This window comes from Neofelis nebulosa, chromosome Y (genome assembly GCF_028018385.1).
Source record: "Neofelis nebulosa isolate mNeoNeb1 chromosome Y, mNeoNeb1.pri, whole genome shotgun sequence".
In the NCBI taxonomy this organism is placed as follows: Eukaryota; Metazoa; Chordata; class Mammalia; order Carnivora; family Felidae; genus Neofelis; species Neofelis nebulosa.
This window is the reverse complement of record NC_080801.1, coordinates 2,029,180-2,055,521: the sequence shown is the minus strand read 5'-3', so window position 1 is coordinate 2,055,521 and position 26,342 is coordinate 2,029,180. Positions and strand designations below refer to the sequence as shown.

Here is a 26,342-nt window from a genome sequence, read left to right as displayed (position 1 = left end):
TGTATGGTGAACTAATCTTTGACAAAGATGGAAAGAGTATCCAATGGATAGAAGACAGTCTCTTGACAAGTGGTGCTGGGAGAACGGAACAGCAACATGATGAAGAATCATCTAGATGACTCTCTTACAACGTGCACAAAAATAAATGCAAAATGGATGAAAGACTTAAATGTAGACAGGAAACCATCAAAACACTAGAGGAGAAAAGAGGGAAAAAAAACATTTCTTCCTTGAATGTCTCAAAAGACAAGGGAATGAGAAGCTAAAATGAATTATCAGGACCTGGTCAAGATAAAAATCTTCTGCACTGCAAAGGAAACAATCAGCGAAATTAAAAGGCAACCGATGGAAGGAGTGAAGATATTTGCGAATGCCATATTGGAAAAGGGTTGGTATACAAAATGTATCAAGAACTTACCCAAGTCACACCTGGAAAATGTAATACAGTGAAAAAATGGGCAGAAGACATGAATAGACACTTTTCCAAAGGAGACATCCAGATGGCCCACAGACACATGAAAAGATGCTCAACATCACTCTTCATCAGGAAAATACAAATCAAAGCCACACTGAGATACCACCTCACACTAGTCAGTGTGGCTAAAATGAGCAACTCAGGAAACCACAGATGCTGGCAAACATATGAAGAAGGAGTAACTCTCTATCACTGTTGGTGGGAAAGGAAACTGGTGCACCACTGTAAGCATGAAACCTACGGACATCACAATGACTCTGAACGCATATCTTTCCCTAATAACACTGAATTTCAAAGGAATAAATGCTCCAACCAAACAATGTAGCGTATCAGAATGGATGGAAAAAACAAAAACAAAAAACAAAACAAGACCCATCTCTTTGCTGTCTACCAGAGACTGATTTTAGACATGAGGACACCTTCAGATTGAAAGGGAGGGGATGGAGAACTATCTATCATGCTACTGGAGGTCAAAAGAAACCTGGAGTCGCCAACTTATATCATACAAAGTAGAGTTTAAATTAAAGGCTGTACCAAGAGATGACGAAGAGCTTTCTATATTAATTTCAGGGTCTCTCCATCAGGAAGAGCTAAACATTTTAAATGTCTACACACCAAATTTGGAGACACACAAATATAAAAAACAATTAATTATAAACATACAGAACCTTGTTGAAAAGAATGTGGTAATTGCAGAGACATTAAATTAACCATAGAAAAAAGGATGCAAAATCTCCAAAAGCATGGAGGTTAAGAAACATCCCACTAACGAATAAATGGGTCAACCAGGCAATTTGAGAAGAAATTAAAAGATATAAGGAAACAAATGAAAATGAAATACAACAATGCAAACCCTACGGGATGCAGCAAGGGCTGTCCTGACAGGGAACAACAAAACAAAACAAAACAAAACAAAACAAAACAAAACAACAACATCAGCGACAACAACAAACACTGCTATCCAGGCCTATCTCAAGAAACAAGAAAAATCCCCAATACAAAATCTAACAGCACACCTAAAGGAACTAGAAGCAGGACAGCAAGGCACCCCAAACCGAGAAGAAGGAGAGAAATACTAAAGATCAGAGCAGAAATAAACAATATGGAGTCTAAAGGAAAACAGTAGAACACATCAATGAAACCAAGAGTTGTGTTTTTGAGAAAATACACAAAAGTGATAAACGTCTACCCTGGCTTCTCAAAAAGAAAAGATAGGGGAACCAAATAGGTAAAATCACGAATAAAATTGGAATTATTACAACGAATCCCTCAGAAATTCAAGCAATCATCAGGAAACACTGTAAAATCTTCTACGCCAACAAACCTGACAACCTGGAAGAAATGGACAAATGCCTCCATACCCACACACTTCCAAAACTCAAACGGGAAGAAATAGAAAATGTGAACGCACCCATACCTAGTGAGGAAATTGAATCCGTTATCAAAAATCTCCCAATATATAAGAGTCCTGGACCAGGTGGCTTCCCTGGCGAATTCTAGCAGACATTTAAAGCAGAGATAATAGCTATCCTTCCCAAGCTGTTCCAAAAAATGGAAATGGAAGGAAAACTTCCAGACTCATTTTATGAAGCCAGCATTACTTTGATTCCCAAGCCAGACAGAGACACAGAGAAAAAGGAGAATTACAGGCCAATATCCCTGATGAATAGGGGTGCAAAAATTCTCAACAAGATACTAGCAAATCACATTCAATTGCATATAGAAAGTATTCAACACGACCAAGCGGGATTCATTCCTGGCCTGCAGGGCTAGTGCAATATTCACAAATCAATCAATGTGCTACATCACATTAATAAAAGAAAAGATAAGAACCATAGTACACTGTCAATAGCTGCAGAAAAAGTATTTGAGAAAATACAGCGTCCTTACTTAATACGAACCCTCAAGAAAGTTGGGATAGAAGGAACATACTTTAAACATCATAAAAGGCATTTATGAGAAGCCCACAGTAAATCTCGTCCTCAATAGGGAAAAACGGAGACCATTCCCCCTGAGATCAGGAACAAGACAGAGATGTCCAATATCACCCCCGTTGTTGAACATAGTGTTGGAAGTCTTAGCATCAGTAATCAGACAGTAAATGGAATTAAAGGTGCCATCATTTGCAATGATGAATTCAAACTTCCACATTTTGCAGATGACATGACACTATACGTGGAAAATCCGACAGACTCCACCAAAAGTCCTCTAGCACTGATACATGAATTTAGCAATGTTGCAGGGTACAAAATCAATGTACAGAAATTGGTTGCGTTTTATACACCAATAATGAAGCAACAGAAAGAGAAATAAAGAAACGGATCCAATTTACAATGCACCAAGAGTCAAAAAATACCTCGGAATAAACCTAACCAAAGATGTAAAAGATCTGTATGCTGAAAACTATAGACAGCTTGTGAAGGACATTGAAGAAGATACAGAGAAAGTGAAAAACATCCCACGCTCGTGGATTGGAAGAACAAATATTGATGACATGTCAATACGACCCAACGCAGTCCTCATATTATATGCAGCCCCAAACACATTGCACCAGCATTCTTCTCCAAGCTGGAACAAGAAATCATAAAATGTGTATGGAAACACAAAAGACCCTGAATAGCCAAAGTAATACTGAAGAAGAAAACCAAAGTGAGAGGCACCAAAATGCCAGACTTTAGCCACTACTGCAAAGCTATAACCATCAAGACAGCATGGTATTGGCACAGAAACAAATACATAGACTTAATGGCATAGAACAGAGACCCCAGAACTGGACCCATATACGTATGGCCAACTAATCTTTGACAGAGCAGGAAAGAATATCCAATGGAAAAAAAGACAGTCTCTTTAACAAATGGTACTGAGAGAAGTGGACAGCAACATGCAGAAGAATGAAATTAGACCACTTTCTTACACCACTCACAAAAATAAACTCACAATGGATGAAGGACGTGAATGTGAGACAGGAAACCATCAAACCCTTGAGGAGAAAGCAGGAAAAATCGTCTCTGACCTCAGCGTCAGCAAGTTCTTAGTTGACACATCTCCAAAGGCAAGGGAACTAAAAGCAAAATTGAATCATCGGGACATCCTTGAAACAAAAATCTTCTCCACAGTGAAGGAAACAATCAACACAACTAAAAGGCAACTGACCTAATGGGAAAAGATGTGTGCAAAAGTCATACTGAATAATTGGCTACTATCCAAAACCTATAAAAAGAACTCACCAACTCCACACCCGGGAAACAAAGAATCCAGGGAAGAAACGGGCAGAAGACTTGAACAGACACTGTTCTAAAAAAGACATCCAGATTGTCAAGAGACACATGAAAAGATGCTCAACAGCACTCCTCGTAGGGGAAATCCAAATCCAAACCGCACTGAGATACCACCTCATGCCAGTCAGAGTGGCTACAATGAGCAAATTAGAAGACTATAGATGCTGGTTGGGATGTGGAGAAACAGGAACCCTCTTGCTCTGTTGGTGGGAATGCAACCTGGTGCAGCCGCTCTGGAAAACAGTGTGGAGGTTGCTGAAATCATTAAAAATAGATCTACCCGAAGACCCAGCAATAGCACTGCTAGGAATTTACCCAAGGGGTACAGGATTGCTGAGACATAGGGGCACATGTACCCCAATGTTTATAGCACTACTTTCAACAACAGCCAAACTATGGCAAGAGCCTAGCTGTCCAGCAACTGACAAGCGGATAAAGAAGTTGTGGTTTATGTATATACAATGGAATACTACTTGGCCATGAGAAAGAATGAAACCTGGCCATTTGTGGCAACGTGGATGGAACTGGGGGGTATGATGCTACGTGAAATAAGTCAGGCAGAGAAAGACAGATACCATATGTTTTCATCCATGTGTGGATCCTGAGAAACTTAGCAGAAGACCATGGGCGAGGTGATGGGGGGAAAAAGTTATAGAGAGGGAGGGAGGCAAACCATAAGAGACTCTTCAATACTGAAAACAGACTGAGGGTTGACGTGGGTTTGGGGAGAGGGGAAAGTGGGTGACGGGCATTGAGGAGGGCCCCTGTTGGGATAAACACTGGGTGTTGCGTGGAAACCAATTGGAAAATAAATTACATTTAATGAAAAAGGAAATCCAGGGGTTGCTCTTACTGAATATGAGGATAGCTTTCCATTTTCAGCACTTTATGAGCGTGAGGTAGTAGTAGCTTAAGCTGTGTAGATGAAACTTTTGTTTGTGTGTTTAAGAGAAGGAGTTGAATAAAGACAGAGGCCTGTCACATGTATCACGTTGACCTTGGCAAGTTTCTCTTCTGCTTGTTACCATGACTTACCACTTTTAGTGATTCACATAGTTTGGAGTCAACCTTTCATGCGGAAGTGGATTTCAATTGATCATGGTAGGTGGTCCTTGTAGTATTTTGTGAATGAATTGTGTATGTGGTGATGACTGATGGACTATGCTGGTTGCTTTCAAAAGCACTTACACGGACGGTGTAACACGTTTTCTACCCTTGGAATCCCATACGGTCTCTTACTACCTTGTCTATGACTTACCTGAAATATCATGAATTGGTAGGTAGTGAATAGGTTTTAGTGGCACTGAATGCCCTACTGGCCACTCACACAAAATTCGTTGACGCTTTGCTCTTAAGCACACAACGACTCGGTCTTCCCTAAGCTGCATGAAAGTGAGCATGGATACTAACTAGGCCAACTGTTTGCTGCTGCTGTGAAGAACAGCCTCTTGAACTGTGAGCTGTAGCAACACAGGTATGGAACCCTAAGCAAGGCACAGTATATCGGTGTTCTTTGAAAGGGTTGAGTAGTTATTTCAATTTGGCTTTCAGTGCGTTGCATGACAAGGCACTTAATTAGCTAAAACCCTCTTAGAGTCATGTTTGATTGCAAGTTGTGTGTACTCTCCACCGCTAAGTGTCATTTCATGTTAGATGGATTTAATGGAGGCTGAAGCACCCGTGCATTCACCTCTAGGACAACCCTCTTGAACTCGTGAAAAATTATGGGCCTTCTCAGGTAAGATTGCGTGCAGGTCTTTCTCAAGGGCATAATCTGAAACACAGCCAAACCTAAGGCAGCTTTGGGCAGCCCACCGTGATAAGATATGCAGACATTGTGACCTCACAAAGCGCCTGGTCTCCTAGCAACTGCGGTGTAACTCTCACAGCCTGCCTCCTGATTTGGCTTCATGGTAGGAAATTCATTAGGGTCGTGAGGCGGCCGCGAGACCTGGCAAGCGCAGCGGCCCCCAGTGGCCTCACATCCTGAGCAGCATGAAGAGGCGGAGGCGCTGGCCCAGGGCGGCCTTGGCCCCAGCAGCCATAGGAGGAGCCTCTAGCGCTGCAGGAGGGGCCATGCGGAGGCAGCAGCCCCCGAGGCCCGCCTCCAGACGCGCCCGCCAGCTGCCAGGCGGAGGCGCCACTGAGCCCGGACGGTGGCGGTCGGCCAGAGGAAGGTGCCGCCCCCGCCGCCACCGTCCCGGGAAGACAGCAGCCCCCGTAAGCACGCGGCACCCGGGCCGTGCTCCAGGGGCCGCACCCTGGAGGAGAGTGGAAGGGCGGCCACCCCGACATTGACCACCTTCCCCACCATCCGCGTAGTAGGCGACGTGTGGGTCGAGAGCAGCCTGCCAGAAGCGCTACGCCAGGCGCGCCAAGTCCTGGGAGTGAACCTGGAACCCGTGGTGAGACTCCGCCTCTTCCCAGTGCCTGGGCGGGAGATGCGGGCCACCGCCGCGCGACTTCTCAGCCCCGAGACGGGTTGTGCCTGGAGGGATGAACTAGGGACAGCCGGGACCGCGTCTCCTAGTGCACTTTACAGGAGAAGAAGCACCAGACGGTCCCGGCCAGCGCCCCCGGGATACGGCGCCGCCTTCTGGGACTCCGGGGCAGCTGTGCCCTCTGCTGTCTCCCAGCACCAGGTCTGCGGAGGGAGGAGACCCCTGGACCGCAAGGGAGGTCCCCTTTCTTCCTAACCCCAGATTGAGATGTCTCCAGGACTGTAGGGGCAGATCCATGTTCTCTCTTGTTCCCTCATTGGTCTGAAGTCTTCAGAAGAAGCTATTCCACCCCCACCCACTCCAAAGGAAGTTGGTTCCATGCTTGTGTAATAAAGCTAGAATTTCCTTGCTGTTCACCCACCTCTGGCTCCTCCCGCCTCATTTTCTTTCTTTCTCTCCTTTTTTGACTGCCACTCTTTCTGGACGAAAGATCGAATATGTGTGGAAAGTTGTTGCAATAGTTGGTATTCTCAATACCAATGGCAATAGTGGGTATTCTGAGTCCCACACCTTTCCGAGTTAACTGGATTCCAGCGCTTTGACCAAGGATATTTTCGAAGAATTTCTAAGAAATTCAAGCGTATCACTGTTAATAATGTAAGGATTTGTATGGCTTTGAATGTCATGGGCTCGGTGATTACAAACCAAAAGATTCAAAGTTCAACTGTGTACACATTCTTAAGACGTTTCTAAAGATTTTATATTGAATTGTAATGTTTATGTTTACTGAGCTCCTAAAGGAAATGGTAGACACTCGGGAAGTTTTGTTGAGTAAAATTAACTTGGGAAATTCTTTATAAGTGGGTAAAATTGAAAGTGCATTGAGAAACCACACGGTTTCTATTAAAAACCAATGAGTGATTTTCAATAAATAAATAACTAAATGAATGAATGAATGAATGAATGAATAAATAAATAAATAAATAAATAAATAAATAAATAAATAAATAAATAAATAAATAAAAAACTGGTGCTGGTTATGGACATGGATGGAATCCACTTGGAAATGACTTGGCTTTGTACCAATCTCACATACTGATCTGGGAATCTTTCCAGGATAATTTATTTTAAAATGGAAATCACATAGAATAAATGAGTAGGGGTAAGTGTGGTGACTAAAGCTGCATACATAATAGCCGTTGGAATTCTCTGAAGTATTACTGATCTAGAGCGGTGGTACATTGTTTTTGGCACCAAATACCTGGTTGAGGTTATCTTTGGGCAAAATAGATTTTCCTCACTTGTTTTTGTCGTTGTTGTTGGATAACAGCAAATATCCACATTACCAAGCATCACTCTTATAAATATCATGGCAGTTGGTTAACAGTTTTGCTCCAGGACTTTCCTTTATTATCTTATGTCCATGCACAGTTAGGTTGGCACGTATTGGTCTTTTGCTTGGCAATCAAAGACCAGAGGGATCAAACAGAAGAGCCACACAGAGTACTTTTCACTTTCATGATCGTGTTTATATCTTGTGGCCCAGCATGGAATTCTGGATTATCCAAGTGACCTCAGTTATTGGTGGCAGCGAGACTTAATGGTTTTTAGTCAGTGGTGCTGCAGCCAGATTTTACTGCGATATCGGAGGGGCCAAGGAGTGAGTTTGTACCACTATTCTTTCAAGTTTAAGTGTTCTGCAATAGAACCATCCATCCCAGGCTGAAACATGACCTATTAAATCTTCAAGATTACGGTTTCTCTCTGCTTGGCAGCTTTTTAGGGCAATAATGAGAGTTGTGATTTTTTTTTAATTTTCTTTTAATGTTTATTTATTTTTGAGACAGAGAGAGACAGGCATGAATGGCGGAGGGTCACAGAGAGAGAGAGACACACAGAATCTGAAGCAGGCTCCAGGCTCCGAGCTGTCAGCACAGAGCCCGACGTGGGGCTCGAACCCACGGACCGTGAGATCATGACCTGAGCCGAAGTCGGACGCTTAACCGACTGAGCCACCCAGGCACCCCAATAGTTGTGATTTTGACTCTTGGGCTTGTAGAGTTCAAATGGCATAGCTTCCTAATATACAGTTTCCAGTAAGCCTCATATCCTTTTTTTCACTACTCAGTGATAGTGTGTTGTTACAAATACTGCCACATGAGTAAATAAAAGTGAATAATTATTTAAAAGATGCAGAGGGTTAAATTATACTCGTGTCATAGGAAGCTTATATAAATTTTCGTTACTAGCTTCCATTGCCAATGGTATTTGAAATACACAAGTTTTTCTCCCCCACCCTTCCCAAATTAACTGTTTTAGCTAATTAGCCCCTGAGGAAAAGATACATATTTGTACAACTTCCCTATTGTATGTAATTGCATAATAATTAAAAATGAATCCAATGACCATATTAGAATGTAATTTCAACATATAGCTTATCGAGGTAGCTTCCCAGAGGGTTTTGAAATTAGATGTAGCTAGGGGCGCCTGGGTGGCGCAGTCGGTTAAGCGTCCGACTTCAGCCAGGTCACGATCTCGCGGTCCGTGAGTTCGAGCCCCGCGTCAGGCTCTGGGCTGATGGCTCGGAGCCTGGAGCCTGTTTCCGATTCTGTGTCTCCCTCTCTCTCTGCCCCTCCCCCGTTCATGCTCTGTCTCTCTCTGTCCCAAAAAAAAATAAATAAAAAACGTTGAAAAAAAAAAATTAAAAAAAAAAAAAAAAAAAAAAAAAAAAAAAAGAAATTAGATGTAGCTGGGAGGATAACTTAGCTCAGCACAGCTTTGAAACACAACCATTGACACCATGCAGTGATTTGTACTTAACTGAGAATCTTAGTTTTTCCCTGCTATACCTTCTTATTTTATTGCACTTGAACTTGCATTCATGCTTTGGGTTATCTGGGCTATCTGATTTCGGTTTGGATCTGAATGTCCATCCTAAATTCAATATGTTGTTTAGCTGGTCCCTTAAAAAATATTGCCATTTCTAGTTTAAAAAATAGGATGTAAAAAAAAGAAAAGTCTTTGTTTTTGCCAAGTGTTCTTTAGCAAAACCTTGGTGAAGTTTTGTTTTACAACTTATGTAATGTGAAGAAATAACTAATATAGTTGAGTCATATATTAATAGGAAAATGAAAGTATTTTATATATCCTTTTGGGCAGACCGTGAAAAGGAACTTGACACGGTGGGCTTTCTGGTGAGGCATTCATTTACTGTCTTCTAAAATGTGTCTGTGGTTAGGTTGTACAGATTTTTGAAATAAATCCCATAGTCTTGATTCATTCTCATACCTTTATCTCATATGGCACAAGGAGGAGGGAGTTTATGACCTTGTTATGCTTGAGTGCCTATATGTGGTGACTGGCACCTCACATAAGCTTTTGAATTCCTGATGTCATTTTTATCCCCCTTCTACTTGTCACCCAAAACTTAATTTTCCTTACAGAACCAGTAATGTTATAATTGTGGAGAGCAAGCTTCGTTGTTGTTTACTGTCACTGTTGTGCTGTGTGTTTTGTCCAAGTTTGAGGACACAATTGTCCCAGTATAATTTAAACCAGTGGCTGACACATAATGATTTGCTGTGTGGAAGCAATACTACTATTGTTCTGAACACTGTTGAATAAAAATGCATGAAACATATTTAGATACAAAGAAATCTGAGCAATTTTGAACTCATAGTTTTTTGGTGTTCCAAGGATTGCCACGGAGCTCTTAAAATGAGTGTTTTTAGTGCATATATAATTTATATATATAATATTTATATTATTTAGTGGGTATATATATTATATAGTGGATATATATATGTGTATATATGTATACATATATGTATACACATATACATATATGTATATATGTGTATATACGCACACACACACACACACACACATATATATATAATTTGCTTTATTGGTGTGTTTAAAATATTTTTGGTAGATTGTCATGTCTTATGGGAATTAGAACTCAGTTGTTTGTCATGGAACTGAATTGTGTTCTTGGACAGTTTAATGTGCACCTATGATTAAGATTTACAATCTGCTTGTACTTTTCTTTTTAATGTATTAACTGTAAATACCTGTTCGAGAATATGCAGTGTCTGGCTCTTCTAATGATGTTGGAAAGTTTTTGAAATGTAATCTTATGTTTGCATGTGAATTGCAAACAATGTGAGAAATTTTTATTTCTTTTGTTAACATCAACATCCTGGAAGCCTGGAGATATGGTTTTTATGCTATTTTGGGAGTCAACAGTATGTCAATATCAAGTCTGATGATCTAGCGAATCTCTGAGACAATGCTTCATGCCAGAGTCCAAACCATTACCCAGTGTGCCACCATAAAGACTTTAAAACTGCATCAAAGTTCATTTGAGTCCTGACTCCAACCCCCTTCTAGCAGTGATAGAAAGCCTAACACTCACGTATTTTTATATTATAAAAGAACGTAAGTGTGCTGCATAAGAGTAGCAGCAGTAAAGGCTGTCCTAGAGAATAAAGTAAAGCCAGAATTTTCAATAAAGCCTAGCGGGTAGACATAGAGTGCTCGCAAGGGCAGGATTCATAGTATTATGTGTCCTGGATTTGTCTTTGTGTCTGAGTTCCTATCAATAATTGGAGGCAGCAGCGTCCTAACTGTGGATCACATTGACTGTGGTGGGATGAAAGATTGACCACTGGAAACCATTAGAACTGCACGTAAGTTACAGAAATGCTCTGTGCTTTAGCTTCCTGAAGAATCACATGTGGTTCGTCAAATAAACTATTGGACTAGTGAAAGGATTAAAAAAGGATGGTAATGGGTGAACACATAGAAAATGCTTCATAAATGCTATTAATTGGAGGCATGTGGTCTGAAAATAAATATATATGCTGAGAGGTACTTGCGAGTTTCACATCCTGAAAATAGAGTGCGGTCTGAGAAAGCCAAAAGACAAATGATGAGAAGGTAATGTAGGAGTGGGTTTAGTTGACGAAAGAAACGGCAGGAGGTGAGGTTAATTAAGTTGATTTATTAGGTAGTTTTCACTGTTGGAGGTTTTCTAGACTTCCTTAGATATTTAGGGTCTTTTTGTCCTTTGTTCTGAAATATATTTAAAACATATTGTTAGGTATAATAAACTATCTGAGAATTTATACAAATAATAAGAGTTACCAATCACGAACTTGCCAAATGTCAACACGAAATTTTCATTTTGGGTAAGCTCGGTAATGTTTGCTTTCAATCCGTGTGAGTTTACATGTAGAAAACTAAATTTGAAGCAATATGTGTGAGTTTCGTACTTCCTGTGTTAAAGGAGACAAGTAAGTGCAGTAGTTTGATTTGAAATAGCAGAACATTGTTACCATAGGGAAAAGATAGCCTCACAGTTGAAGCATGGACACACTCATCTGTAGATTTGGGTCTAATGACTGTGACTTAGCTCTCATTCCACTGCCACCTGCAGAAGGAATAACAACATATTGTAGGTTGGGGAGCAAGTCAAAGTTACGGTAGCTGAAATTAACAATAAAAGAATTTCCCTAGATGGAATTTATCCGGTGGTAAGAAGATCAAAACGGAGCCTGGCTGCAGATTTTACAAGAGCAATGACTTCTCGTCAGCACTCCCTTGTCTTGGCAATGTCACCTTACACAGAAATTTAGAACACGCGGAACATATCCAGAGCCCAAAAGGAAAGCAGTGCTCAGAACAAGATGGGACAGTATGGCTCCCAAGCAAATTTGAATAAATATTCTAGGGGACTCATAACTGAACTTCTCTTACTTTGAAAGGTATTCATAGAAATGTTAATGTTGAGATTTTTCCAACTACTGAAAAAAGTTATGTATATATATATATGTATATATATACACACACACACATATATACATATATACACATATGTACACTTATGTATATGTACATATACAAATATATACATATATATGTATATATACATATACACATATACATATACACATATGAATATATACAGATATACATACACATATACGTATATGTATATATACATATATATACATATATATATTTCTCTCTTCTAGGATGTTTTAAAGTACATATTCTTTAAATGTTTAGTAGAGACATTAGAGAAAAAAGGGTGTGATTTAGGGGTCTGCACTCAGATTAAACTAAGATTACTGAAGTATAGTATACATTCAAAAGGACATATATTATTTTTTTCATGTTTGTTTATTTTTGAGAGAGAGACACCGTGTGAGCAGCGGAGGGCCAGATAGGAAGCCACAGGATCGAAGCAGGCTCCAGGCTCTGAGCTGTCAGCACAGAACCTGATGTGGTGCTCAAACTCACAAACCGTGAGATCATGACCTGAGCCAAAGTTGGACACTTAACAACTGAGCCACCCAGGCAACCAAAAAGGACATGTATGATTAAAAGTATTCTGAGCACAGCTTGATGAAGTAAAGTTCAATATACTTGTGGAACCTGCACTCAGTAAACAAGGTACCAGTACCCCAAGGGACCACCTGTGCCTCTTTCAGTCACGGTCTATCTCTCCTTTGGGACAGGAATTATTCTGACTTCTTACAGAATATACAACTTTTGCTTGTTTTGGGACGATAGAGAAATGGAATTGTGTGTCCTACACCTAGCTTCTTTCACTCAAACTTATGTTAGTGATATTCATGTTATTGTATGTATAGATCCTTTATGCTCATTGGTGTATAGAATTTCATTATATGAATAGTTTACAATATTTCCGCAACTCTTGGTGGACATGTAGGTAGGTTCTGGCTTAGGTTAATTATGAATGAAACTTCATGCATATTATAGGGCACGTTTGGTGAACATGTTTGAGAATAGTATTTATTTATCTAGGAGGGAATTTGCTGGGCCACATGTCATCCAACTTCTCAGCTTTGGTAAGATTCCTCCAAACTGTTTCCAAAATGGTTATACCAATTTACATGAACTTCTTTCTATAGTAGTGCCTGCGTAGTGTCTGTGAGCTCTGAATACTTGATAGCCTTGCCAACACTTGCTAATATGGTCTTTTTCATGTTATCTATTCTGGCAGGTGTAGAGATTTTTTTTTTTATTTGAGAAATTTCAATCCAGGTATTGTATACAAATAGTTAAAAAAAAAAAAAAACCACAACATCCAAATTGCAGATCAGGACTTGCAGTAAAAAAAACAAAAGCTTTGTTTCCCCCACGAACACCTCTTCCCCAGAGGCAACACTTTCTTTTATTTTCTTTTTGCTTTTTTTTTTAAATCAGCGTTTTTTTTTAAACACGCCATTTTGTATGAACAATTTTAGATTTAGAGAAAATTGCACAAAAAATACAGTTTCCTCACCCCCACTAGTTTCTATAGTACCTTGCAGTCACGTGGATACGTTAATTATAAGTGGTGGATGAGCCATCATTGATTGGCCCATTATCATTAGACACATTATCATTACTAACAGTTAGGGTTTATTTTGTGTTATATAGATTCATAAGTTTTGAGAAATGTAAAATGGTATGTACCTACTATTGCAGCATCATACAGAATAGTTCCACCACCCTAAAGTGCCCTGTGCTCCACCTATTACCACTATCTCTCTCCCCCTAAACCCTAATAGCCACTGGTCTTTTTCCTTTCTCCGAAGGTGTTTTGTTGTTGCTGCTGTTGTTGTTGTTGTTGTTATTGTTGTCGTTTTGTTTTGTTTTGTTTTGTTTTGTTTTTCCAGAATATTATCATAGTTGGAAACGTAAAGCGTATGGCTTTTTCGGACTGGATCCCTTCACTTAGTAATCCACATTTAAGTTTCCTCCATGGCTTTTAAGTAGCTCCCTTTCTCCCTCTTTCCTTCCCTCCTCTTCTGTCTCTCTGCCTTCCTTTCACTAAGGGAGTTTATTTTTTAAAACAGCGTTTGGTTTCCAGAAGAAGACTGGAAAGTGCAGAGTTCCCCTGTTCTCCCTACTACCCCCCAAAACATAGTGTTCCCTATTGTAAACTTCTTGTGTCAGTGTAGTGCATTTGTTACAACGGAGGAGCCAATATGGAAACTATTATTAACGAAAGTCCCAAGTTTACCTTAGCATTCACTGTGGTGTGCAGTTCTGTGAGTTATGACAAATGCACAATGCCATGGTTCAAAGCATTTCACTGTCTTCCAAGATGTTTCACTGTCGTAAATATTCCCTGTGCTTCATCTATTATTCATCTCTCCCTTCCCCCCTGAGTTCCTGGCAACCACAGGTCTCTTTACTGCCTCCATTATTTGAGACAACACTTTTAACTGTTCAAGGTTTATATTCTTTTCTTAGGTATCTTCATGAATATAAGTAATATAGCATAGTGCTCCTTATTGATTTGTCAGTTTTAAGCACCGTCTACTGACTTCCTATGTGAAGATGATGTATACGTCGCTTAAGCCACCTGTCTTCTCTCTCCTCACCTTCCGATATATTCCTGAACTTCTATCTTTATCCTGTTTCAGTCAGGTCCAGCCAGCCGGTGAGTCACTATCGGTATTTTAAAGAGTTACACACGTGATGGGAAATCCCAGAAGCCAAACAAAGGATGGCGAAGCAATCAGGAATTAGTATCGTCAGAAAGCTGTTTCCACCCCCAGGGCTAGAGAAACTCAGAACCATACCTAGCTGGAACTGAGAACATCAGAGAAGAGGCTCTTGGAAAGAGGCTGGAATTTGTAGGAGATAAAATCACTGGTAGCAAGTGGAGCGGGAGAGAGAAAAACCTCTGGGCTAATACCTTCCTCCCTTTCTCCCATCAAACACCCATTGGTCAAACCCCTCTGGAAGCCAGTTGGCAAGGAACCAGGAAACACAGTCTGTAGGAGAAGTGCAGGAACTGGATCTGAGGGCAAAAAGACATAATGGATGAAGTTACATATATGGACCAGTTAGGGTTCTCCAGACACTTAGTATCAATAGGAATTGGTTCACAGGATGACGGAGGCTGAGAAGGGCAGAGCCAGGAGATCCAGTAGTTTAGTTCCAGGCAGACTCCAAAAGCCTAAGAATCAGGAGAGCTGATGATGTATGTTCCATTCCAAGTCTGAGTCTGAAGTCAGGAGACCACTATCGCAGCTTGAAGACACTCAGACACACAACAGTGGATTCTCTCTTACTCTGCTTTTTGTTCCATTCAGGTCTTCAATCGATTAGTTGAGGCCACCCAGTGTTTGGCAAGGCAATATGTTTTGCTTAGTCCACTGATATACAGATGTTCATTGTACTAAGAAATGTCCTCACAGACTCACTAGAAATAATGTGTAACCATATATCTGGGTACCCTGTGGCTTAGCCCAGTTAAAACATGAAATTAACCATCACAAGATATAATTTTATGCATATATGTAATGTATGTATGTATGTATGTATGTATGTATGTATGTATGTATGTATGTATGCATGCATGTGTGAATGAATATATGTTATTTGAGAGAGAGAGAGAGAGAGCGCATATGCTCAAGCAGGATAGGGGCAGAGAGAGAGAATTCTGAGAATTCTGTCAGTGCAGAACCTAATCCGCATCTTAGTCTTATGAACAGTGAGATCATAATCTGAGCCAAAATCAAGAGTTGGATTCTGAACTCACCAAGCCACTCAGGTACCCCACAAGATGCAATTTTAAAATAGAGACCTATTTCTCTTACCTGTACTATCATTTTTCATTCCTTACATTGTAAGATAAATGTCTTCCTCACACTTGCTGCACTTTTTCTCAGTCTCCCATCAGCTTTGGACTTCTGTTTGTCATTGTTGTTAACATTGGTATTATGCTCTGCAATCAAGTCTCTTTAGATTGTTCAAGGTTGATTCTAAAACTTGAAAACTAATAAATGGTTTAAAATATTGGGATTATTAAATAATATGCAAACATCAGAATTACTACCCTTTTCTGGGATCAAGGTGAAATGTGTCCATTTTCTTTGTATTCCATCCGTGCTTTAAACCACGCCATGTTTCACTTGGCTCATTCAGACTAAGACCATCTTATGGATATTTTCTGGTTCTCCTTAGTTTTCTAATTGCACTTCTTTGTTTTATTGCACTCTTTCAGTGTTTTCAAATCATGCCACTTATGACATCTTCCTGTTAACCTCTTAGAGGTCACTTACTGGAGCCTTCTCTTTTCCTGCCTCATTTAGGTGGTGACTCAGTAGGTCTGCTTCACAGCTTCCTTCCTGTGATTTTCCACTGCTACCGGTCCCCGTTTGTTTCCATGGTTTCATGGTAATATGGCTATCTGGGAAGTTAGGGAGCATTTAAAAGCCTGGACTCTTGAGCCCGACGGCCTGGGGTTAGACTTTACTTGTTCCACTTACCAACTGTGTAACTTGGATGTTGGATGAGTTCTTTGGCTTCTTTATAACCCTATTTCCTCCTCTAGAAGATAATAATGGTAATTGTATATACTTTATAAGTTTGTTATGTGGTTAATATGTAATAATATGTGAAAATAACCCATAACAGTGTCTGGCACAAAAATAAACACTGTTAATGTTGGCTATTATTAAGTATAATTTTTCTTTATTTTTTTCTCTCCTTGTTTTGCTGGAGTACACCTTCAGATAACTTCCTAATGCAGAATGAATAGAATCAAATGTACTGAGTCTTTGCACGTCTGAAGATATCTTGAGTCCACTCTCAAATTTAATTGATAATTTTGATAGGTGTACAATTCTAGCTTCTTTTTTTATTTTATTTATTTTTAATTTTTAAAGTTTACCTCCAAATTACTTAGCACGTAGTGCAACAATGATTTCAGGAGTAGATAGCTCAGTGCCCCTTACCCATTTAGCCCATTCCCCCTCCCACAACCCCTCCAGTGACCCTCGGTTTGTTCTCCGTATTTATGAGTCTCTTCTGTTTTGCCCCTCCCTGATTTTATATTAGTTTTGTTTCTCTTCCCTTATGTTCATCTCTTCCACTCATAGAATTCTAGCGTCTAATGGCCAGTTGCCCCTTCCATCGATTATCTCCTGATCACAACACAATTGGAGCTACAATATCTGCTGTCTAGAGTCTTTTTGACTCATCATCACTTTTACCTTCTTGTATTTTTCAAAATCATTCAGTACGTCTGGCGTATGCTTAAGGAAAAGGGAATGGAGGTCCACCTTTTGAAGCGCTTAAAAGAGAATTTATGAACATATTTTAGACTGCCAAAGCCTATCTGCTGGTCTCCTATTATTCACTTTCATCCTGCATGAAAAATATCCTCACCCTACCTCAAGAATCCTCCCTCTTAAAGACCCAACCCTTGTAACATCAGCTCAAAGTCCAGGATATTTTTATCTAAATTAGGTCCAGGTGTGAATGAGTGTCCTTGTGTGCACTGGTCCTTGATTACACTTTCAATCTGAAGACCTATGAATGAAGACCTATCAATTAACCATACAACCAACACGGGCACGTGATAACTAGAAAACACACACACACACACACATAATCACACACACACACACACAGACACACACACACACACACACACACACACACACACACAGAAAAAACAAACAAACCAACAAAACACAAACATTTCCGTTCCAAAAGAACGGAAGGAGGTTATCATGTGTCACTGGTCCATAACAATTCTGAAGTTCATCTGGCACAGGTAGGCAGTCCTTTCATTCGGTCTTAAGGCCTGGGAATGATTTTCCATGGCTCTAGCTCCTCCAGGGTTCTGGCTTTCAACCTCCAAGTCATTCTTCCCTTCTCATGAAAGGTAGCCTGTGTCTACAGCCTTATGGTTGTCTCGGCCTACTTACTGGTTGTAGGAGTTTGTGGGTCCAAAGCCTTCTTTCATTTTACTCTCTGGGATTAAGTAAACCCTTCTCTACCATGGACTTTTTCAAACCTTTATAAGGAAAAACACTCCTAAACTTCAAGTTGTATTGTAACAGAGAGAACCCTGTGCCTCACAGTTTAGTCTGCGAGGGTATGCTTATGAGAGAGAACAGCGGTATTCTCCAAGACCCTTCTTCATTTAGGACATTTTTCTAGCATCTTTTCCCCAACGTCATCTGCTGAGTGAGGTTGGTAATAATTTCACCTTCAATAAGAGTGACATTATTGATGTTATCTGTGCTAAGAAAACATGAAATTGTATTTGAATGGCATTGAGTAAGGGCAAGTAGTATCGGTTAGGGACGTGTTCAGCTGTCACAGAAAGGCTGCCACCAGTGGCATGAACAAAGAGAGTTTTACTCACAAAGAGGCTGTACGCTGTGCCCCATTAAGGCAGCAATGTCATCTGCAGCAGGCTGCATGGAATGGCAGAGCTGCCAATTTCTTTATGACCCACTACAAAATTTTGGGAAAAAAGGTAGCAGCCGTTAATATAATATTACCAATATTTTTACCACTTACCATCTTCAAGATGCATCACATGGGTGAGCATTTCAAGCTCACAGCACATCTGTGAGGGAGAATTGTTGATGTCTTTTGGAGGTCATTCGTTTTCTTCTTACGTCAAAACTTAGCTGTCATATTTCTAGGGCATGTGGCTTCACCAAATCCCCTCCTAGGTTTCCTTTGCTTATCAATGCATCAAGCAAACTCATAGGAATTCTAGAAGTTAATACTTGTGAGTCATGGACAAACCAGTTCTGCCTTATCAAATCACATTAAATACTCATGCCATTCAGTGTACTCTCAGATGAACCATTGGAAGGTGCTCCTGTATTAGCATTGCATTTCTGTTGGCAAGAACCTTGCCTCCTAGAGGCACTGTAACTTTCATATCTATTAGTAACTGGCAATGAAGTAGAAACCAAGAGTTTTGTTTGTCTTCTTGTTGACACGTTATAATGTATACTAAGTTACCCCGTTTCCTTCTTTAATTTGTTCGCATCATATACCCACTGCAATATCATCACGGAACAATGGTAGTCCAAATGTAGCATCATCAGCTCTGGAAACTTCAAATATGGCCACGGTAACAGTTAGGGTGGACTCCATCCAGTTCTTGGCCACTGGGGCTTATCTGATTATCTCCGTTTATCTACCTCCCACCCCACACGCCCAGCCCAGCAGCACTGAGAATCTGGTTAGTCAGTGAATCTCCAGCAGATACAGATGCAGACCATTTCTCTGGATAATCTTTATGGTTGACTGTGGCCTGGGTAGCAGCACTGGTTCAGACAGAAACACCTGATTTGGGTGCCATCAAGCAGTATCTGTGCCCTGCCTGAGAAATGGAACAGTATGCATTTCAAACACTTCAAGTCTCCACTTCTCCTTGCAGACTTCTGTGTTTTGTTGCTTTCATCCACCTACCAAAGTAACCCCAACTTTATGCTAAAGAGAGTGGGCCTCGTGTGTCCTTTGCAGATTGCAATGCTGTTACCAGTTTGGGTTATCTTAACAAAAACTGGCAAATTATCTAAAAATATAGAATTCTGTGTGAATTTGGAATCCGTACCTGTAGTAAGCCCTCCATGATTCCATTGATTAGGGAGAGATATCAGACCATACTGTAAGAAACCCTGCCTTCGAATGCTACAGCTCTATGGACTTTCAAAGCACTATTTTTCACCTGGTTATCAAAAGTCGTTAAGTCTTTGTGAGTATACATTCAGAGCTTTTTTAAGATCTGGATCGTAGTCTCCAATTTTTCATTACCTTCCTAACCCATTTATTCCCAGAGTTCTCTTCATTTTTGAATCGTTCTGTTGGGCCTTTGACCACACCTGTCAAATAAAAAATTTCCTCAAATTGAATATATGAACATTTAAGAGCAGTCACGTGTTCAGCGCCCAAATATTTTATGATTTCCGTTAGGAGTTTATTCTGTCTGTGGACGGTGAAGAAACAAATGTCTGTTTCTTTTTTCCCCACATAAGTAAGTAGATGTGCAAGGCAGAATGCTAGGTACCTGTCAAGGGTAATAGGACATTCAGGAGTGTAAATAAGATTTCTGTCATCAAAAAAAGGAAAAAAAAGCTTATTTGATGAATTAAGATAAGCTTAAAAGATTGATGAACTAAGATAAGCTAAAAAGCTCTAACTGACACTATGATAAAGCTCATCTTTAAAGCTTGCTTTGTGTACTGATATTATTCCTTTTTTCTTGAAATCTAAAGAAGCTTTTCTCTTTGGCTCTTAATATGAAATGAAAAGACATTTTCCCCTTATATGTTCTTCTGCCGTTTTTAGGCTGAGCTTTTACAAAAGGCTTTTATGTATTCATTGCTTTTTATCTTCATCCTTTGTCCAAAACAAGCCTTGAGATTGGGAATGATGTGGACTATTTCTAACCCAAGCTCAGAGGACTTAACTTCTCATAAAACCCCTCAACTGAGGAGGCACTGAACTCCTATCATGGAGTTCCTTGTGCAGCCTATGGGCAGGATTCCACTGAAGTAATTGATAGCATCGTGGAGACCCTGTCTCTGGAAGGAACTAACAATAAATAAGGATTTGACCTTATAGGCTGATTTTCCTAGAAATCTACTAATCAAGAGGGACAGAAGTGGGATGATGGGAGAGGGACACTGGAGATGTGCTGAATACACAGTTTCACTTGAAGCCAACTGAGCAGAGGAAGGTTCTGCCCTGGAGGAGCTTGGCTCAGCAGGTTTCAGCTCCCAATTGTTATGGACTTAGTGAAAATACACTCATGAGAGCCTACGTGAAGGATGCCTCCAGAACTCTAAGAGGATTCATTCCTTTCTTATGTCTTTTTTTATGGAAAGTGTCTTGGGGGTGCTTACTTCACCTTTCTGTGTCCACAGTTCTTCTTCCCACTAGTTGTGTTGTCATGAACCTCCTTACATAGCCGTTGCTGCCCTCATAGACCATGTGTTCCTCATGGGCAGGGCTCACCTTAGCCATCCGTGTGTCGTTACTACAGTGCCAGCCATGTGCAAAGGACCCTGTACATACTGAATGAATGCAATGTGTTTATGGGGTTTCAGTTCCCAATTTTTACAGAAGAACTAGCTGTCTCACTTCAATTTTATGTGTAACAGCAGCAGTCTATACTGGGGATTCTCTCCACATTCTCTCTTTTTACAAACACCTGTATAATCAACTTTTGATGAACTCTTACCCTTTTGTGATCAGATGAATTGGCTGGAACCTTTGCCATCTCTTACGATCTTATTTGCAACCCATTACCACTTAAATTCCCTATCCTACACTAAATTCTTGCTTAGCAAGAAGCACTATAGTTCAGTGACTAAGAGTGTGGCCCCTGGAGCCAGAAGCCTGGGATCTAAACTCCTATTTAGCTCTATTTCTAGCAGCAGACCTTTGGACAACTTACTTTTTCTCTTTGTTACTCAGTTTTCTCAGCTGTAAAATCAGGCACAACCTAGTACCTTCACCACAGAGCTCTGAAATGAATTCAGTGAGGTAACAAAGGTAAAACACTTAGAATAATGCATGGAACCCCCTTAACTGCGAGTCAGTAAACACTCGCCTTTATTAGTGATGTAACTACGTTTTTGACAAAGTCGCTGCTTGCTTACTGAAAACCTCCATGTTGGCTGTGTTGAATGTACAGAACAGGTGAACTGTGGAAGGCACCATGTCAGAGTCAGGCTTACTTGGTAGAATGAGGTCCAATTCCCTGATGCTGGTGATTGCAAGAGGATACTCAAGGGCACAGAGAGGCACAGAGAGGCACAAGGCCCTCGGTACAAACCCATACCAAGATGATCAGAAAGACATAGGAAAACAGAGGGAACAAACTAATTTTACTTTAGTTCCCACCATACACCAGTACAGTTCTCTGCAATTCACACATGTTCCCCTCTCAAGCAAACATAACAGGCCTGTGGGAAAGGTATTATTATTCCCATTTAACACGCAACTAGACTAATGCTTAGAAAGGTTAAATAACTTGCCAAATATCACATCGATGTGGCAGACATAGGATTTGAACCAGCACCGGTCACATCCCACTGCCTCTGCCAAACTTTAGAAACATCTTTGGAAGAGGTGAAATACGTTAATCACAATCATGCGGTGAATAACATAGGACTGGGTACTATAGGCCCAAGCAATCCCAAGGCGGGAAAAATATTAATTTCCGAAGGCTATTTTGCTTACTGTTATATTTCTCAGAGCACACAGTGTAAGTGTTCGCTCTTTGTGAAATGAGTAAGTTTATGAGGGAATGGATGAAGTGTGAATACCTATGCTCATACGATTACACCGTGTGGTTTGGTTGAGGATCTCGGGACACTCTGCCTTACATCTTCACTCAGCAGAGTAACGGGAACGTTAGAGCTGTCATAGCAGGTGAAAGAGAAGGTTACTTATCATACCACTTGTCCCAAATTACTCGTAGGCCAGCTAAAAAAGCAGCACACAAACATAAGACAGTGAGAGAGAGCCTGGAAAGCTCAGAGAGAGCGAGAGAGAGAATCCCAAGCAGGTTCTACACTGTCCGCACAAAGCCTGATGCAGAACTGGAGCTCGCAAACCATGAGATCATGACCTGAATCGAAAGCAATACAGTCACATGCCTAACTGACTGAGCCATCCAGGTGCTCTCACCATTGTTAAGATTGGAATTCCCAGGTTTTTACGTAGATAAATGACATATCTTACAAACAACAACAAAACAGATTAGAAGGATGTTTGAAAACCAAGGATTGCAAGATTGCAGTAAGGACATAATATGTGGGAGTAATCGGGGTGCGTGGGAGGAAGAAAGGGCCAGGGGGTAGATGGAGGGTCTGTAAAAAGAAGCTGACATTCTAGCAAAGGTGGAGCCTTGTTACTTCCACTCTTTAACTCCAGAACTTGTTGTCCCCAGCATGTAGTGTCCACTTACCATATGCTTCAGAGCTGGAGGATGGATAAGCTGCCCATTGTAATCAGGGGAAAACATTCCACCCACAGAATTCACTAATTGGCCTGTTCTATAATGTTTACCCTCTTACTGGCATTGCTAAAAGCACCTACTTTCTCTATACCACCATAGAACAGGTGGATTTTCCCTTGTCAGCCTTTGCTCGCTTGCTTGTCAGTTTATTGGTCCACCTGTGGCTTTATTCACCACTCACCGAAAACTGACTGAGGGACTCTGTGTGCCAGACTCTGTTCTCGAGGTATACCCCTGCCTCTATGGTGGTTGTGGGTAAATCTTGACTTCTGGGCTTCCAGCTACTACGTCAGGTGGGGCTCTCCATCACCTTCTGTTGCTTTTTCATTGTCATTGGGCAGGTGTCTGCCTGCTTCTTCTCTTTTATTATGTACACGGTAGAAATCAGTGCTTTGGGCATATGGATGACTGCAGTGAACAGACTCTGGGACGTGTCTTTTCCCTTGGGGAATTTGCATATTTGTGCATATTTGTGTCTCAAAATCTAGTTTATCCTAGAGGTAGACATTTTTAAACAAAGCAGAAGGTCTCTCTTGGGTGGGGGAGGTCATCTGGTGTGCTGTGTGACGTTTAGCAGTGTCCCTGGCCTCAACCTGCTATGTGCCAATGGCAACAACCAAAAGTGTCTCCCAACATTGTCAGATGTCCCCTGGGGTGAGGGGGAGATTCACTGCCCATTGAGAACCGCTCCCCTGCACCAACTCCCCCAAATGTAGATGGAGTGAAGCATGATTGCTATGATAGAGATTTTGGTTGTTTCAGTTTTTAATTTAAAATTCTAACCTCAACAAAGAGATGCCATCCAAATGTTGAAAAACTGACTTCTTCAAAACACTTGCTTTCCCCCCATTTAATTTATCTCCTTTGAATGTGATTCTCTGACGTTTACAAGCATTTGGTCATCATGGATGGGGGTAATTACCTGTGAACCTCAAGCCCTCCGTGATCGGGAGAGGACACCTTTGCTTCCAGGGTGGTGCTGAGCAAGGCTGTCTCATCTTGGGTAGACAGACGTTGCCCTTGATTACATTTGAAGAAGCAAGGACACCTGTGATTTGATTATCTGGATGGAGCGGGTGTACCATAGGGGATCTTATTCTCTCAAATCAAGGACTTGTTGCAATAAGTAAAAAGAAGAGTAACGTTTGGCTGAAGGCAGTGTAGTGTGATGGAAATTAATGGCACTGCCCGAGTAGATGGCCGGGCACATCTGTCTCTGGCTGCTGTGTTTTCTTAGGCATGCATTTGTGTAACCTGCGTGACCCTGACTGCTCCGTGGAGCCCTCATCCCCGCCCCTGTGAAATAGATTGGGCACATGAATGAGATGGAAATTGAGGTGCTCCTATGTGCTAGGTGTTGGCCACTGAAAACTCACCTATGCTCACAGAGGGCTTAAATAAGATTGCAGAAGAGAACAATACAGTCCCGAATCTGCCGCTCCTGTATTGCTCAAACCCAAAGAATGACCAAGATCCCGAAGCACTGGGAAATCCGGAGGAGGGCAATGCATCCGTGGTTCAGCAGAATGCCCGCAGGAGTGTATCTGGTTCATTTTCTCCCACTGACCTCGTCTGTGAGACATTCTCTCTGTGGACACATCTGGAGCCCGAGAAAGACAATTTGGAGTGTCCTGTCTCTTGCAGGAACTCGCAGGAGAAGGCTCGGTGTGGGCAGGAAGGACTCAGCTCAACCTGGAGGAGTGAATCTAAGCTGTTCCCTGCAGACGAGAAAAGTGCTACCGAAAAGTTGTCACCTAGATCACAGCCGCCCCAGGCGCCATGCGGGGGACACGGATTAATGCTGGGGACATGAATGAATGCATGGGCGAGGCGGTGAGGAAATCAGTAAATCGCCTGTGGTGTTCATTTCAGTGAAATCCACCCTGGAAAAATGAAGGCGATGGTGACAACAGCCAAAGAAGAGCCACAAAGGTATGCAAGTTACTACGGGCTAAGCACCATTTTCAGGGCTTTCCACTCGGTAACTCATTTAAGCCTGGTCAGCGCCCTATGCGCCAAGCACTAGCAATATCACATTCTGAAGACGGAAACAGCGAGGCATAGAGAGGCTGCATCACTAGCCCAAGGTCACAGAGTTGGGGAATAGCAGTACACGATTGAGAATCCCGGGGCGTCCCCCACCCGGAGGCTGCGCTCTAACCCTGTTCCGTATTTCCTCTATATTAACGTGATATGGGGGCACCCGGGTGGCTCAGTCGCTTGAGCATCCGACTTCAGCTCGGGTCATGATCTCATGGTTCGTGAGTTTCAGCCCCGTATCGGGCTCTGTGCCACAGCTCGGCGCCTGGCACCTGCTTCTGAATCTGTGTCTCCCTCTCTCTCTGACCCATCCCCACTCACGCGCTGTCTCTCTCTGTCTTAAAAATAAATAAAAACATTAAAAAACATTAAAGTGGTATGGCATTATTTGCTGTACCTAAACAAGCCCGGGTTCTGCACAAACACGGATTGATTTGTTTACTTGAGTCGTGAGGTCTCCTCTTGGTGGTTTATCACAATTAGCTGGGAAGTGTGTGAAGCAGAGCGAGTGTATGTTCCCTCAGCCCCCTCTGGAAACTCACTCGGGAAAACAAAACCGAAGTGTACAGATGGGCAAGCGGGGTTCGGTCTGCTAAAACTCGGTGTGCGGGCGTCTGCATATCCCTGCGTAACATGACGAATGCATTTCCCACGGAGGGTACCGCCTGGATTCGGAAGCCTTGTTTGGAGAAGGTAACAAGCCAGGTCCAGAAGAGAAACAGCTTCCCGGGCAAGATATGCCGTGGCCTCCGGGCCCTCGGCAGCAGTTGCTATAGAAATGCCCGGGCACGTGTTCTGGTGAGCACGATGGGAGTGAGATTAGTCACGAACTTTACTACTGGTTTAGGACTCCAGTCAAAACCGTGTCTCCATAGAAAGGAAACCAACCACCTCCATAAAAGTTAATCCATGATTAAGGGGGTGGAAAAAGCCAGTATATTTATAGTGACACGAGAATCAGGAATGGAACATAGAGGCCTTCTGTATTTAGCTCTTTCTGCTTAAATAATGCAGCAACTGGAGAGTTTTTTGTGGGAATGTGTAATTTAATATCATTGAGTGAGGGAATTGGAACGTTTCACCCGCTCTACTATTGAATGACACACTCTCAGGTCAGCAGTGGACTAGTGTCAGGGCCGAGCTGAGGTCTCCCTGGGAGCCCAGTGGGGAAAAGGAGGCAGAGTGAAGGTTGGGCACAAAGGGCAGGAACAGGGACTGTTTTGTAAATCCGAGCCTGAGGCATGGGCTGGGCAGCATGAGTGCGGAAGGTCTTCAGGCTGAGGGCAGGGGTGAGA

At 41.6% G+C, this 26,342-nt stretch overlaps 1 pseudogene; it reads left to right on the top strand.

Moving 5' to 3' along the window:
* Positions 1 to 5,748: 5,748 nt before the first annotated feature.
* On the top strand, positions 5,749 to 6,516 carry LOC131503524 (uncharacterized; annotated as a pseudogene).
* The last annotated feature ends 19,826 nt before the right edge of the window (positions 6,517 to 26,342 follow it).